This window comes from Equus caballus, chromosome X, assembly GCF_041296265.1.
Source record: "Equus caballus isolate H_3958 breed thoroughbred chromosome X, TB-T2T, whole genome shotgun sequence".
In the NCBI taxonomy this organism is placed as follows: domain Eukaryota; kingdom Metazoa; phylum Chordata; class Mammalia; order Perissodactyla; family Equidae; genus Equus; species Equus caballus.
Window position 1 is genome coordinate 132,625,968 of NC_091715.1, and position 15,224 is coordinate 132,641,191.

The window sequence follows — 15,224 nt, forward strand, 5'->3', positions numbered from 1 at the left end:
AGGGATTCAAGTAAGTGTATTAAGAATTAACCAGGCAGAGATTAGGAGATGATCACTGCAGGCTGTGGAACCATCATGTGACATGCTGAGAATTTCATTCAAGGAAAAGTTTCGAAGAAGACGAAACATTTAAAGCTGGCCCTTTAAGGATACATGGGAGGAGTTGAATAGAAGAAGAAAGGCATTTATGAACCTTAAGAGGAAGGCCTCCAACTACACAGAGCACAACTGAGCTGCTGCCTCAGAAATTCATCCTAACGTGCGTGCTGAAGCCAGGCTTCCACTGGGCTGCACCTGACTGAACACGGTAGGGACAGGACTCCAGCGACTGCTGACTTTGGACTGCCCAAAGGCTTTTCTGAACCTTCCTTGGACGGCAGAGCAGTCTAGAAAGCTTCTGCCTAAGCCAGTCTCTCTCCTCTTCACTAGGGGTCAGACTTGCATCATGGACTAATGGCGTCTCCCACCTTTCCCAACTCCCTCCCCGCAACGTCTCTCATACAGGTGGTTTCCCTTAATAAAATCCTTGCCAGTTTAATCCTAAATTTCTGCTTCTCAGAGGACTCAGATTAACACAGCATTCTAGACAGAGGACCCAGCATGAGCAAACACTCGCGGGCATGAAAAATCACAAGGTGCTCTGAGCATCCCAAGGAGTGGTATGTGCCTGGAGCTTGCTGTGGAGGTGTGGGTACAGAGGGAGAAGAAGCTGGGCTGAATGAGAGAAAGTCGAGTATATCCTGTTAAAAAACTTGGACTTAGTCCTCTGAGAAATAGGGGACTACCAAAAAGTTTTAAGCAAAGACTATTCTGTTGGGGAAATGGAGGATGAACTGGAGGAAGCAGAAAATGGAAGCATCTCTATATATGCTCCCATCTTGTGTGCTTGTATGGGTGGAATCATATTTTTTGTTTATTTGTTTCGTTTTAATCTCTACACCTCTATAATGCTTACAATAGTGTTTAACACAAAGTAGCTACTCAAGAGACCCCATCAAATCTACCAGGCTGGGCCTCACCTCATGCCCAACATTTTAACCAAAACCACCCAAAGGTTTAATGACCAGCCTTTAATATTCCTGCTTGGACACTGGAACTCTCTGTCTAGCCAATCTAGAAAGGAAAAGTTACATGTATGATGGGTAGAAGTTACTCCCAAAACTTTATCTCCCACCAACTAATAATTTCATGAAATCTCTTTGAAGCTGGGCATCTAATCACATTTGTTGACTCTAATTCAGGGGACAAATGTAGTCATTAGACATTGTTTCTGAATGTTTACCAGGTCAATGAAGTTCAGAGAGCCAGATCAGGCTCAAGGCCCAGAGGCCTTATGCAAAGAGCACTGGACAAAAGTCAGAATTGGGTTCTGGATACTGGCGCAATATCCGATGGTGATCTTTGAGAAAACATATCTGTAAGTTTTATTTGTTTCATCATAAAGTAGAAATAAGACCTACCCTAATTTACAAGTAAGGTGAAAATTAAATTAGAAGATGCGGTCAATGTGCTCTGAAAACAGTAAAAGGTTACTGTATTGTCACTTAAAAATTTAAGTGAGTAGATCTCTCAAGAGTTCTTACCACACACACACACAAACAAAAATAAGGGAAAGACGAGATTTTTGGAGGTGATGGCTATGTTGTATATTACCCTGATTGGGGTGATGATTTCAAGGGTGTTTGCCTGTGTTCAAACCCATCAAATTGTACACATTAAATTTGTGGCAGTATTCTGTATAACAATCACACATCAATAAAGCTGTTAAAAAGATCAGTGATTGCTGGTGGGAATGCAAACCGGCGCAGCCACTATGGAAAACAGTATGGAGATTCCTCAAAAAATTAAAAATAGAAATACCATAAGACCCAGCCATCCCACTACAGGGTATCTATCCGAAGAACTTGAAGTCAGCAATTCCAAAAGTCCCATGCACCCCAATGTTCATTGCAGCATTATTTATAATAGCCAAGACATGGAAGCAACCTAAGTGCCCATCAACTGATGATTGGATAAAGAAGATATGGTATATATATATATATAATGGAATACTACTCAACCGTGAAAAAAGAATAAAATCGTCCCATTTGCAACATCATGGATGGACCTTGAGGGAATTATGTTAAGTGAAATAAGCCAGATAGAGAAGGACAATCTCTGTATGACTCCACTCATATGAGGAATTTAAAAATGCAGACAAAGAGAACAGATTAGTGGCTACCAGGGGAAAAGTGGGGTGGGGGGTGGGCACAAAGGGTGAAGGGGTGCACCTACAACACGACTGACAAACAATAATGTACAACTGAAATTTCACAAGATTGTAAACTATCATTAACTCAATAAAAATTAACAAGAAAAAAAAGACCAATGATTACCAATTCTGATTTACAACAACACCAAGGGATGATGAAATATTATCAAATACAATTGATTTTCCTTTACTCTCTTCTGTCAAACAGCACTTTTAGTTGAAAGAGTACTGCCAGGAAATCGAATAATGAGAATCAATTCCCAGAAGGCTATGGATTGCTGGAGCTGGAGCCAACAGCCCTCCTGAGGTCCTGGGCACTGAAAGGTCATTTGCTGATGGCCTGATGCCCTTTCTCAGACTCAGGGTTTTTTCCACTGCTACCTCCCTGATGTGACTGACTGAAAACACAAAAGCTCTTGGGCCCTACTTGTGATAACCAAAATAACTTTACTGAGAAAAGGAATCATTACCTCCAAATAGCCTGAAGTGGTTTGTGTCAGTCAGAGAAGAGAGTTTCAATGACTCATAAACTGTCAGATCTGCATGAGCTAAGGGACTAAAGCTAGCTATCAATGGTTGGTTGCCCATGTAAAATGAAAAAGGTATCTCCAGTCCTCCGAGCTGAGGCAACCACTTCCAGATCACACACACAGATACACACAGAAACACACATTTCCAGAGCCCAAAGCATTCAGCAGTACTTTTTAAATCTTCCAAATTTGCAAACTGATTTAGTAAATTTGTATCCTTTGATTTAGGAAGGAGGTGGGGAGAAAGTAGAGAAAACTAATTCCATTTTTATAAAAAGGAACTTGCTCTAGGCTATTTTGACCAAAGAGCTAAACAAACAACTACAGAAGTTATTCTAAGTCTCTTTTGGTATTTTCCAAACCTAAATTAATTATTTCCAGTTGTAAAGTACATTTAATGGTAGGAAATCAATAATGATGATAGTAATAGACAACACTCTATTGAGCACATTCTATGTGCGAGGCACTTTACATATATTATCTGTATCCTTGTAATAACCAGTGTTAATATTCTACATTCCAAATTTTTTTTTAAAGTCTCTGAGAAACAAATATACTACAAATCAAGCAAATGGCAGAGCTGAGACACAAAACAAGATATCTAAAAGCCCAGATTTTTAGATGGCAATGAAGAGTGATAGAATATTTCTCACTTTCCTAATTTCAATCACTCTCTCTCCCACTCTCCCTGTCCCTGTCCCTCGCCCCAGCATACACATACACTCATTTCCAGAAAGAGGCAATAAAATCTAGCGGGCTCATTATGGGTTTTACCAAACAAACCTGCACTTATGTTCTGACCATGCCATTTACTAGCTGCAAGACTTCAGTGGTACAAATTACTCATTGGACCTCAGTTTCTCATTAAGTAAGATCAAATAAATGTACACACTGCCTAGTACATAGACACTCGCTGTATTAGAAGAAAAGCACTCTGCCTGTATTGTATGATGAGCAAGGCTAGCACTTCCCTTAACAAGGATGGAAGTGGTTCCAGTGACCTATAAAAAACATATATGGTTAAGAAATTACCAACTACTTTGTGGTATCTAACCATAATTTTTATCCATAAATTATAAGAGAATAATATATAATGGTGACATGGGATTTAGCCTAGGAAAGCAAGGTTGGTTCAACATTCCTAACTCAAACCATCCCAGTCACAATATCAACAGCCTAAGCGAGAAAATCTACATGATTATTTATACAGAGGCAAAAATTGTGTGACATTCATTCAACAGCCACTCACGATTTTAAAAAATACCCAGTTAATTATGTTAAGTGAAATAAGCCAGACAGAGAAAGACGAACTCTGTATGACTCCACTCATAGGTGGAAGTTAACATATAGACAAGGAGAACTGATCGGTGGTTACCAGGGGAAAGGGGGGGTTGGGGGGAGGGCACAAAGGGTGAAGTGGTGTACCCACAACATGACTAACAATAATGTACAAGTGAAATTTCACAACGTTGTAAACTATCATAACCTTAATTAAAAAAAAAATACCCAGATAACTAGAAATAGAAGGGAACCTCCTCAGCCTAATAAAGAGCACCCAAGAAAAAATCTAAAGCCAACTCATACTTAATGGTAAAAGATTGAATGATTTCCCCCTAAGATCAGGAACAAGGCAAGGAATCCACTCTTACCACGTCTATTTAACATTGCACTGGATGGAAGTCTTAGCTAATGTAGTTAAGGCACAGAAAAGAAATAAAGATAGATAAAATTGGAGAGGAGAAATAAAACTGTCTTTATAAGATCACTATTCAAAAATGAATTGAATTTTTATATATAGCAGTGAACAACTGGGGACTGAAATTTTTATGAGCGTCATTTGCAACAGCACCAATAAATATGCAATACTCAAGGATCAATCTAACAGTATTGTAAGATTTCAATGTTGAAAATTACAAAAAGAACTGAAGAGAGAAATCAAAGAAGATGAAAGGAACTGGAGAGATATAATGTGTGTGTGGATCAGAGGACTCAATATCATCAATATTGTAATTCTCTCCCAAATTAGAGAGTCAATTCAATCCCAATTCAGCATTCAAGTCAATGCTTAATAAAAATCCAAGCTTATTTCTTTTTTTTTTTTAGAAATTTACAAGATGATTCGAAAGTTTATATGGAAAAACAAATAATCTAGGATAACCAAAGCATTTTAAAAAGAAAAAGTTGGAGGACTCAAACCAATTTATTTCAAGACTTACTATAAAGCTATACTACTCACGACAGTGTGATATTGGTAAAAGGATAAACACATAGATCAATGGAACAGAGCAGACAGTCCAGAAACTGACCCACACGTACATACGGTTAATTGATTTTTGAAAAAGATGCCAAGTTAATTCAATTGATAAAGGATAGTCTTTTAGTCTTTCAACAAACGATGCTGGAACAATGGGACATACCTATATTCAAAAAAACGAACCTCAATTCAAACCTCAGTGTATACATACAACTTGAAATTGATTGTTGACTGAAATGTAAATGCTAAGGCTTTAAAACTTATAGAAAAGAAATAAATCTTCAAGATCTTAGGTCTGGTAATTATTTCTCATATAGAACAGAAGCAGCATGAACCATAAAAGAAAAAATTGATAAACTGCATTTCAACAGAATTTAAAAGTTTTGCTCTTTGAAAGACAGTAAGAAAATAAAAAAGAAAATAGAAAGACAAGGCACACATTGGAAAAAATATTTGCAAAACACATATGTGATAAAGGGGTGTTAACCAGAATACATACAGAACCCTCAAAACTGTTTTTTTTTAAAACTTGCCCAATTAAAAACCTTTAGCAGACACTTGCTCAAAAATCATTAATCATTAGGAAAAATGCAGAATAAAATCACAATGAGGCATCACTAGCCACCTACCAGAATGTGTAAAATTTAAAAAGACAGACACAATGACAATGTTGGCAAGGATATGGAGCAGCTGGAACCTTATATATTACTGGTGGGGATCAAAAATGTTACAGTCACTTTGGAAAACAGCTTGGCAATGTCTTAATAAAGTTAAACACACACACTTATCATAACATCCAGCCATCCCACTCCTTATTTACCTAAAAGAAATAGAGATCTATGTTAACACAAAAAACTGAATACAAATGTTTACTGCAACTTTATGTATAATCACCAAAAATTTTATCCAAATGTCCATCAAGTGGTGAATGGATAAACAAATTGTAGTACATTCATATAGTGGAACTCTACTCAGCAATAAAAGGCAGCAAACTATGGATAAATGCAACGACACGGATGACTCTCAAAAGCATAATGCTAAGTGAAATAACCCAGACTTAAAAGGCTACATATTTTGATCCCATTTATATGAAATTCTGGAAATGAAAACTATAGACAGAAATCAGAGCAGCTGTGCCAGGGTTTGGCAATATAGGGAGGGGACAGACGATAAAGAGGCAGAGGGAACATCTTGGGACAGAAAATTCTATTATATTTCAGTGGTGGCCACAAACTATTTAGTCAAAATTCACAGATTTGTACACATCTAAAAAGGGTGAATTTTACTGTATGTAAGTTATATCTCTATAAAGCTGAAAAAAATGCCTATCACCTCAAAAATGGCCAACTACTATCTTAAGCAGAGATCTACAGCTAATCAGAACTAAAAGTGCTGAGTTTTGATTGTAAGTTTAAGATGCATGATTAAAGGACAGGAAGACAGGGAGAATAAAGTTCATGACAGTTTTGTGTGTGGGTCTTTCACTGCTAACTGATTTTAATTGCGTAAAAAAAGGCTCTGGTAAAAAGGTGATAAATACCTAATTTAGGACCCAAATACCCTATTTGCTATTTATTTGAAACAGATCAACTTAAAATGATACATGGACACTAACTGTCCTTACCAATTTCTTGAATTTGTAGATGACTCATTCAAAGAACTGCCTAATGAGACAGGACCCTGTTCAAGTACTAATTCTCCTCACTTTACAACTGTTCTGATTTACAAGAGCAGGGAAGAGGTATTTTCCTTCTGTGCAATTTCCTTCTCTTGATTAGTTTTGAAGAGACAGAGGAGAAGCCTATCTTGGCAGTAGAGGCTGCAGGGTGGAAGAAGATGAAGAGTTGTCCAGAACCCCGAAGGGCCTTTCTCCCTGTTTGACAGGCTATTCAGTGATAGTCGGCAGGCAGGTGTCTACTAGTGGATAAGCCAGTGTTCATGGTCCTGGGTTTGCAGGGAGCTATGGTGAAAACAGTGATAGGAGTCTTTTAAGTAGCCTTCTTAGACCTCCAAGGAAGACCTAAACTGAAAAATAAACTACAGAAGACTTGTCTTCTTCACTCATTTATTCATCCATTCATCCAATATTTATTGACTGCCCATTCTGGGTTAAGCTCTGTGTTAAGGCTGAAGACAAAGATAACTGTCTGTTCTAGAGTAGCTTACAATCTTCTGGTGGGCAGGGGTAGGGATGTATAAGGTGCAATAACAGCCAACGGGCAAGAATGCACCTAATGGAAGAGGAAAACTAGAGTTGTGATTTATCCCTCCTTGTATACCATATTTTCCATCAGACTCTCAGTGCCCCCGAGTTCACTAGGAAGACAAGACTGGCAGCTATTTCAAGCAGCAGGAATAGCATATACAATAGAAGTGTGAGTAAGCACAATGTAGCCAGGAAACTGCACAAAGTTCTGGGGCACTGAGAGTCTGATGGAAAATGGTGTATAATGAGACTAGAGAAGTAGGCATGAATCAGAAAGGTTGAGGACTTTCTAAGTTGTGCCAAAGAGTTAGATGTCAGTTTGTGGGGCAGAAAATGGGAAGCATATATATTAACAGGGGAGTAACAAACCAAGACGTGCATTTAGAAAGATGACTCCAAGGGCAAGTCAAGATAAACAGAGGCAGAAAGCAGAGGCAGACGAGTTTTTCCTCTTTCTTTTTTGGGTAGTTAAAAAGCCAGTGGTGGACCAGAAAGTTGGTGTTAGAGTGGCAGAAGAGCCTCTCCATTAACCAACCTTCAGGCACGCAGAAGAAATGACCCATCTCCTGCCTACTGCATGTCTCTAGCTAGCAGTTGTGATTATTTCTCTATCTCCCACTAGAGTAGCAGCTCCCTAAGGACAGGAATGCTCACACACTCACACACACACACACACACACTTATATCCCCAGTGCCTAGCTAACAGTAGATGTTCATTAACTGTGTTGACTGAATGAATAAATAAAATGAATGAATTGATAGTTTGGGCCCAAGAAACCGATTGAGAGCTGTAACAAAATGTGATTGATGGGTTATTTTAGGGGTTGGTAAGCTACCCATCACATGGCAATTTGAACTGGATGTCTTTGGAAGTCTCCTCCAATGTGAAGATTTTATGATTCGAGGCCACCCCCCTGTGAAAGTAACAAGTGGCTGAAAAAGGAATATATGAGATTTGTTCCAAAGAAAGACAAAAAATTGGTCCAATAAAAAATGTCAAAGGCTGAGTTTATAATAACAGGAAGTAACAAACTAAGGTAGCTAAAAGCTGATATTTTTTATAAAGGCTCCACATAAAGGAAACCACTGACTGATCAGGCCCTGCAGTCTACACAGACCTCTCCATATTAGAGGGAGGGAATGTCAAGTGCCTGGAGGTGAACCCAGAGCAAGATCTAGGAGGAAATCCAAGTAGGCAAGTGCGCATAATCAGAAAAGGAGAGTGGGCAGCAACAGGCAGAGGTCCAGGTACGTGAGCAGTGAACATCAGGATACTCAGCAAAGACAAAGCAGACAGAACACAGTAAGAGGGAAATCTGGTAAAAGCAATTAGTCAGCGAGCATCACCACCGGGCAGTGAAGTCCCAACCACAGGCATGGGCCTAGGCAGAGCTCAAGTTCCTAAGAGGACTGGCTAAAAGAAAGCATATTCCTACCCTTGGAGGAAGTGGGGTACACTGTATCCAGACAAGGACTTCATAGGGGAGAAGCAAAACGGGGCCCAGTTTCTGGCACAGAAGTACAAGGCCAATCTTAATCACAAGGAACTAAGCAAGAGGAGCCTTACAAAAACCTAAGCACACAAAGTCATGATGAGACTAGCAGACATGCTGATCTACTGAGCTAGCAGCATGAGGTTCCTGAAATTCTCCCTAACTCACGACAGGCTGGGGCCCAAAGCCTTGTTCAGGGCTGACCTGCCCCAACTTTGTTCACTGGAGAGCTGTGAAGACATGGAAGCCAGCAGGCTTTCACAGCCCTCCCAACATCAGACAGCATGAAACAAGGCCAGGAGCAGAAAAGAATATCAATGAAAGAGATACCAATGAAAGAATATCAATAAAAAAGAGAGAGAGTCTGTCACGTGGGAAGGACCAGGGAAGAGGAATATGGAATTCAGTGTACAGAGATCTCTTCTGTCTTCTTTCTCCACCCACCACCACTTCCCTAATTCAGAATATCTTAAAAAGCTCTATAGCCCATAGGTATTATCTAGAAAAAATAATTTGGCATAAGTTCCTTGGTCAAGACCCATGCCCCCAACGTTTTGTGGGAAGATCAGATTCCCATTACAGTTTTTCCTAACACACCGTATCATGATCATAATGTGTAATTGAGAGGACAGCCCACATTGCTACTCTTATTTTCCATTCTGAACCACAGACTTAAGACGGTCTCGAGGAGTTTAAGCAATGCTCTGGGTTATCCAGTCTCAAAGTACAGATGAAAATCTGAGGACCACTGAGGAAAGTTACATTAAAAAACTACCCTCAAGGGGGCTGGCCCTGTGGCCGAGTGGTTAAGTTCGCGCGCTCCGCTGCAGGAGGCCCAGTGTTTTGTTGGTTCGAATCCTGGGCACGCACATGTCACTGCTCATCAAACCACGCTGAGGCAGCGTCCCACATACCACAACTAGAAGGACCCACAATGAAGAATATACAACTATGTACTGGGGGGCTTTGGGGAGAAAAAGGAAAAAAATAAAATCTTTAAAAATAAAAAAAACTACCCTCAAAATTATACAACAGGGGCCAGCTCCGTGGCAGAGTGGTTAAGTTTGCGCGCTCTGCTGCAGTGGCCCAGGGTTTGGATCCTGGGCGCAGACATGGCACCGCTCGTCAGGCCACGTTGAGGCGGCGTCCCATATCCCACAACTAGAAGGATCTGCAACTAAGATATACAACTGTGTACAGGGGGTTTGGGGGAGATAAAGCAGAAAAAAAACAAAAAAGATTGGCAACAGTTGTTAGCCCAGGTGCCAATCTTTAAAAAAAAAAAAAAAATGGGTGATGCACAGGGCACCACAGAGTCTTAGACTTAAAAAAAAAAAAAATTATACAACAAACTAGTGGCAGAGCCAGCAATAAAACCCAGATAGATGCCTCTGCTCCTTCCATGTTCGCAGTGTCACTAAACCTGGGAGAGATGATTGTCATTAGGAAGCAAAATTGAGTTAAATGCATTCACTCCTAATTTTTAACCCTTTCCATTGAGCCCACACACAGCCCAACAGAAAATCTCTTTCCATCCTCAGACTTTCCTTGATAGATAACAGAATGGAAATCCACTAGAGGTTACACAATTTAGATCAGCCAACTCCAAAACAAGAGAAAGCCTCAAGCAACACCCTCTGATTATGAGATTCTGTTGCTGTGGAGAATTAACCAAATTCATCCTAGAGGCTTATCTGCTGTATGACACACTCATTCCTTGATACTGAAATTCCCTAACAAATTTCAATACAAGATGTGCTGGTGACTTCTTTTCCTAGTACTTTCTGACCTTCACCTGGTACTGTGACTAGCATCTGAAGGGCTGTAAGTAAGCAGGAGGTTGCCTGATCTCTAATATCTATATAATCCATTGTACTTATAATGAAAGCTGGGAGGAGTCAAAGGGTCTCATTTAGGGAAATACTTTTCACTGTTACTTCTGAATATAAAATAAGTGAAAAGAGAAGGTGAGAAAGTCTAATAACTGGTAAATCATGAATAATTGAGTTGCTATAACATGTGAAGAATGTAATGTAATTTAACAATACTCATCCACAAATAGAATTTTGTTGAAAAACTCAGCCTATTTAGAGAAAAGCTAAACAAATACACACTGTACACCAGTAACTTGACCATGACCAACTTTTGTTCCCTACAAACTATAGGCTATTTCTTAAATACGGCTTATTTCTCTAATTAGTAAGAGTGGGCTTTGAAGAAAAAAACCCTAAAATTTATCTAAAGCCATATTTATTTTAACTCACAGTAAGTTCTGTCAAATAAATGAAATGAGCCATCTTCCTCTCCAGAATCACAGAGGCAAGAAAATCAGTAAAAATCTCTATTTAAAAAAATAATAACTTTAACAATGAAGAAACCTGTCAAACTCTATCTTAGCCAGGTGATCAAGTTAACATCATCAGTGATAAGTCATGCTGATACCATGCACGGTGAATACGATGTGATGAGAATAGCCCTTCACTTCTTAGCCTTCTTCCTACAAAGTCATAACCCATGTCTAATCAGGAGAAAAACATCAGACAAATCCTAATTCAGGAATATCCTACAAAATCCCTGACCACTACTCCTCAAAACTGTCAACATTATCAAAACAAGGAAATTCTAAGGAACTGTCACAGCCAAGAGGAACCTAAGGAGACATGATGACTAATTACGACATGGTATCTTAGATGGGATCCTGGAACAGAAAAAGGACATTATGACAAACTAAAGAATTATGAATAAAGTACAGACTTTAGTTAATAATATATCAATATTGGTTCATTAATTGTAACAAATGCACCATACTAATGCAAGATGTTAATAATAAGGGAAACTGTGTGGGGGGTATATATGTGAACTCTCTGTACCATCTCTGAAAATTTCCAGCAAATTTCAAACTATTTTAAAATAAAAAGCTTATTCCAAAAAAGTTAAAAACAAATCTTAAAAATGAGTACTGGATTCTTCCAAGTGATGAACAGATACAATATATAAGAGATATAAGTCACATTGAAAAGTTAAGAAAGTAAACCTAAATATTCTTTAACTCTCCTTTTTTTGGCATACCTCTCAAATTCAGGGAGTCCTCTTAGACCTTATTAGCTGGAACTTAGCTTAAGAAATGTATGCAGCAAAAAAATCCTCAATTTTAGATGTACTGTCTTCAGTTATGTGAAATATATCTAATCATAACAAGGCCTGTTGCTCACTATTTTCTCTATTGAGGAGTCAAACTAGAATCCAAAACTACTATTAATATACTAAGGTTAACTTCAGCAAAAGTCAATTGTTTACTTCCTGTGTGCCTTTCCTTCTGGAACTATCTTTCTGAGAAGTACTTTAAGTTATGTTAGGAGCCAAGGACATGAATTAGGAATGCGGTGGGTAAAGAGTGAGCAGGACTGCTGGAGACAATGTTCCCAGAGCGCTGACCCAGCTCATCAGTCCCTGAGCAAGTACTGTCACTTGCTTTAATTCCTTCTCCCTAATCCTTTGCTCCCTTTGAATCTGCTGATTTCTAGGAATGAATCTTCTTTATGACATATGCTGTATATTACTTGGTTTGAAGAAGCCTTGAGTTTATGTGAAGTAAAGCAATGTTCTTTTTCAAAGCTCTCGGTTCTTAAAATATCAGAACCTGCAAAAAGCACATGCAGGGTTATTATTATCCCTTCAGATCAATAGCTCAGTCTCTGCTATAAGATATTAAGAAAGGAGTTAGGAAGACAAGCAAATTTTTAGGGCTGCATCTATTCTGGCAAAAGCAGCACAGTAGAAAGACACAAACATATTAAAAACCATTTTAGCAAGGGAGTTCTTGCCAAGCAAAAAAAACCTGGGCCACTCTATGTACCCAAATGTTTTCATAGAGGTTTTAGCTAGAAGACAATTAAATTCTAGGAGCAGCTATGGACAAACAGAGGCTTGGAGGGTGACGAATGAGAGTGGATGTGGGCAACAGCTGGACAAAGAAATATCTGCAAAATATATTAGGTTTCCCTAACTGCCCCAGAACAAGTATTCACTAAAATATTCACTTTAATGTCAAATCCCTTCAGCTGAATACACTCGACAATTTAAATAAACATTTGAAACATGTCAGTTGCATATACGTGTCTCCTAATTCAAGTAAAACTTAAAAGGAGATACCAAAAAGTAATGGAGAAAGTCCCACTCGACAAGAAAGACGTTATATGGAATCTCACAATTAAAAAATAATCTCTTGGGCTACACTTAGTGACTTGCTTCAAAGAGTACAGTACGAAAAGGAGGAAAAATAGTAACTTAACAGTGGAGGAATCTAGTAAACACTACTTTAGAAAGGTGATTAGAGTCAACACCAACAGTGGTAAGTCATGTTGATAATATGTACTCTTGACACGGTGTGATGAAAACGGCACTTCGCCTCTCAGTTCTTCCTCCCAAAACTCAATAGCCTAATCATGAGAAAAAAAGACAAATCCCAATTGAGGAACATTCTACAAAATCCCTGACCAGTACTCCTCAAAACTGTCAACAGCATCTAAACCAAGGAAAGTCTGAGAAGCTGTCACAGCCAAGAGGAGTCTAAAGAGATATAATTAACTGTGATGTGGTGTTCTGGATAGGATCCTGGAACAGGAAAGTGACATTAATGGAAAACTGACGAAATATGAATAAACTATGGACTTTAGTTAATGACAATGTATCAATATTGGTTTATTAATTGTGACAAATGTACACTACTAGTACATGATGTTAATAATATGGGAAACTGTGTGTGGGGTATATGAAAACTTTTCGTACTATCTCTGCAACTTTTCTGTAAATCTGAAAATATTCTAAAATAAAGAGGTTCTTAAAACATTTTAAATTTCTTTTCTTGGTTATCTCCCTTTCCCATTCAAATCCTGTGCTTCTAAGTATGAGAAAGAGAATCAATGAGCCTTGGGCATCCATTGTGAGAGAAAGAAACCTGCAATTAATTTCCTATGGAGCGCCTAAGAATCACCAGGTGGAAATGGTTTTGTCCAAATTGTGTCCTTGAGTCAAACATGGAGCAAATTTTAAGTGAATGGCAAGACTGGGGCTGAGTGACCTTTAACAATGCAGTCAATCCATTCACAAAAAGAGTTTCATGGTGTAGCACAGCCCTGGAATCCAAACATAGCCAAGAATACGCACATCCAAACTCTGCTAATGCTTCAAAATGCTTTAGATACTATGAAGCTAGAAACTACAACAAACTAGGCTTTAGCAAAAAATCGTTCTGACCCTGTATAATAAACATTAAAAATATTTTAAAACACAGAGAAAGACGAACTCTATATGACTCCACTCATAGGTGGAAGTTAACATATTGACAAGGAGAACTGATCGGTGGTTACCAGGGAAAAGGGGGGGAGGGGGGAGGGCACAAAGGGGGAAGTGGTGTGCCCACAACATTACTAACAATAATGTACAACTGAAATCTCCCAAGGTTGTAATCTACCATAACATTAATAAAAAAAAATATTTTAAAACAAAGCACTCCAACACTAGAATCATGGGCATTATCAGTTTTATAATCATTTCCTGGATTTCAATGGCACCAGATAAAAGATTCAGAATGGTGAAGGTTGAAAACTATTACATAATTTTTAGAGTCCAGATGTGGGTTAGCTCAGGGCCATTGTTTCATTTCAGTTGACATCGGAAGACATGAATTGATAAAATGGCGGGGGGGTGGGGTGGCTGAAAAGTAGTTTATTACCCACTGTTGGTCAGAAATAATGTACTTAATTTTGAAAGGAGGTTTAAATTGCACTTCATATTTTATTTAGCCAGAGTCAACCTTCAGTCAATATTTTTATAGAACACTGGTTCTCAAACATCATTATGCATCAGCATCACCTAGATGGTTTGTTACAAAACAAATTGCCAGGCCCCATACCCAGAGTTTCTGAATCAGAGGCCTGAGAAGTGCATTTCTAACAGCTCCCAGGTAATGTGGATACTTGTCTTTTGTAAACATTCCAACAATAGAAAACCTAAGGATCAAATGTAAGCACCTAAATAAAATCCAAAACCAAATTTACATAATTTGGGAATTTTCTGCTCTTTTTCTTTAGCAACAAATATTTTTCCAGTATTTATTCCACTGCCCAGCACTATACTAGACACTGGCTCTTGGTATAGAGCAGTGAATAAGTAAAAGCACACACGCCCTCTTAGATCTTATTCTAGAGGGGAGGCAGCTAATAACTAGTTTCAAGATTCATTAGTAATAACAATTGCAGAAAGACCTACAAAAGAAAAGTACGGGGTGGGGGGGGCCGGCCCAGTGGTGTAGTTAGTGGTCAAGTTCGCATGCTCCGCTTTGGTTCAGATCCTGGATGCGGACCTAGCACTGCTCATCAAGCCATGCTGTGGTGGTGACCCACATACAAAATACAGGAAGACTGGCAAAGATGTTAGCTCAAGGTCAATCCTCCTCACCAAAAAAAAGAGAGAGAGAGAGAGAAGAACA

General features: G+C 38.7%; 1 protein-coding gene and 1 non-coding gene across 9 annotated transcripts in view; one reads left to right on the forward strand and one right to left on the reverse strand.

The window, feature by feature from the left end:
* Window positions 1-15,224, reverse strand: part of ATP11C (ATPase phospholipid transporting 11C) — a 172,638-nt gene that overhangs the window by 133,948 nt on the left and 23,466 nt on the right. The gene's annotated exons all lie outside the window — the stretch shown is intronic.
* On the forward strand, window positions 3,722-3,846 carry LOC111771707 (U6atac minor spliceosomal RNA). The gene has a single exon (XR_002805633.1). It is a non-coding gene; the product is annotated as a U6atac minor spliceosomal RNA (small nuclear RNA).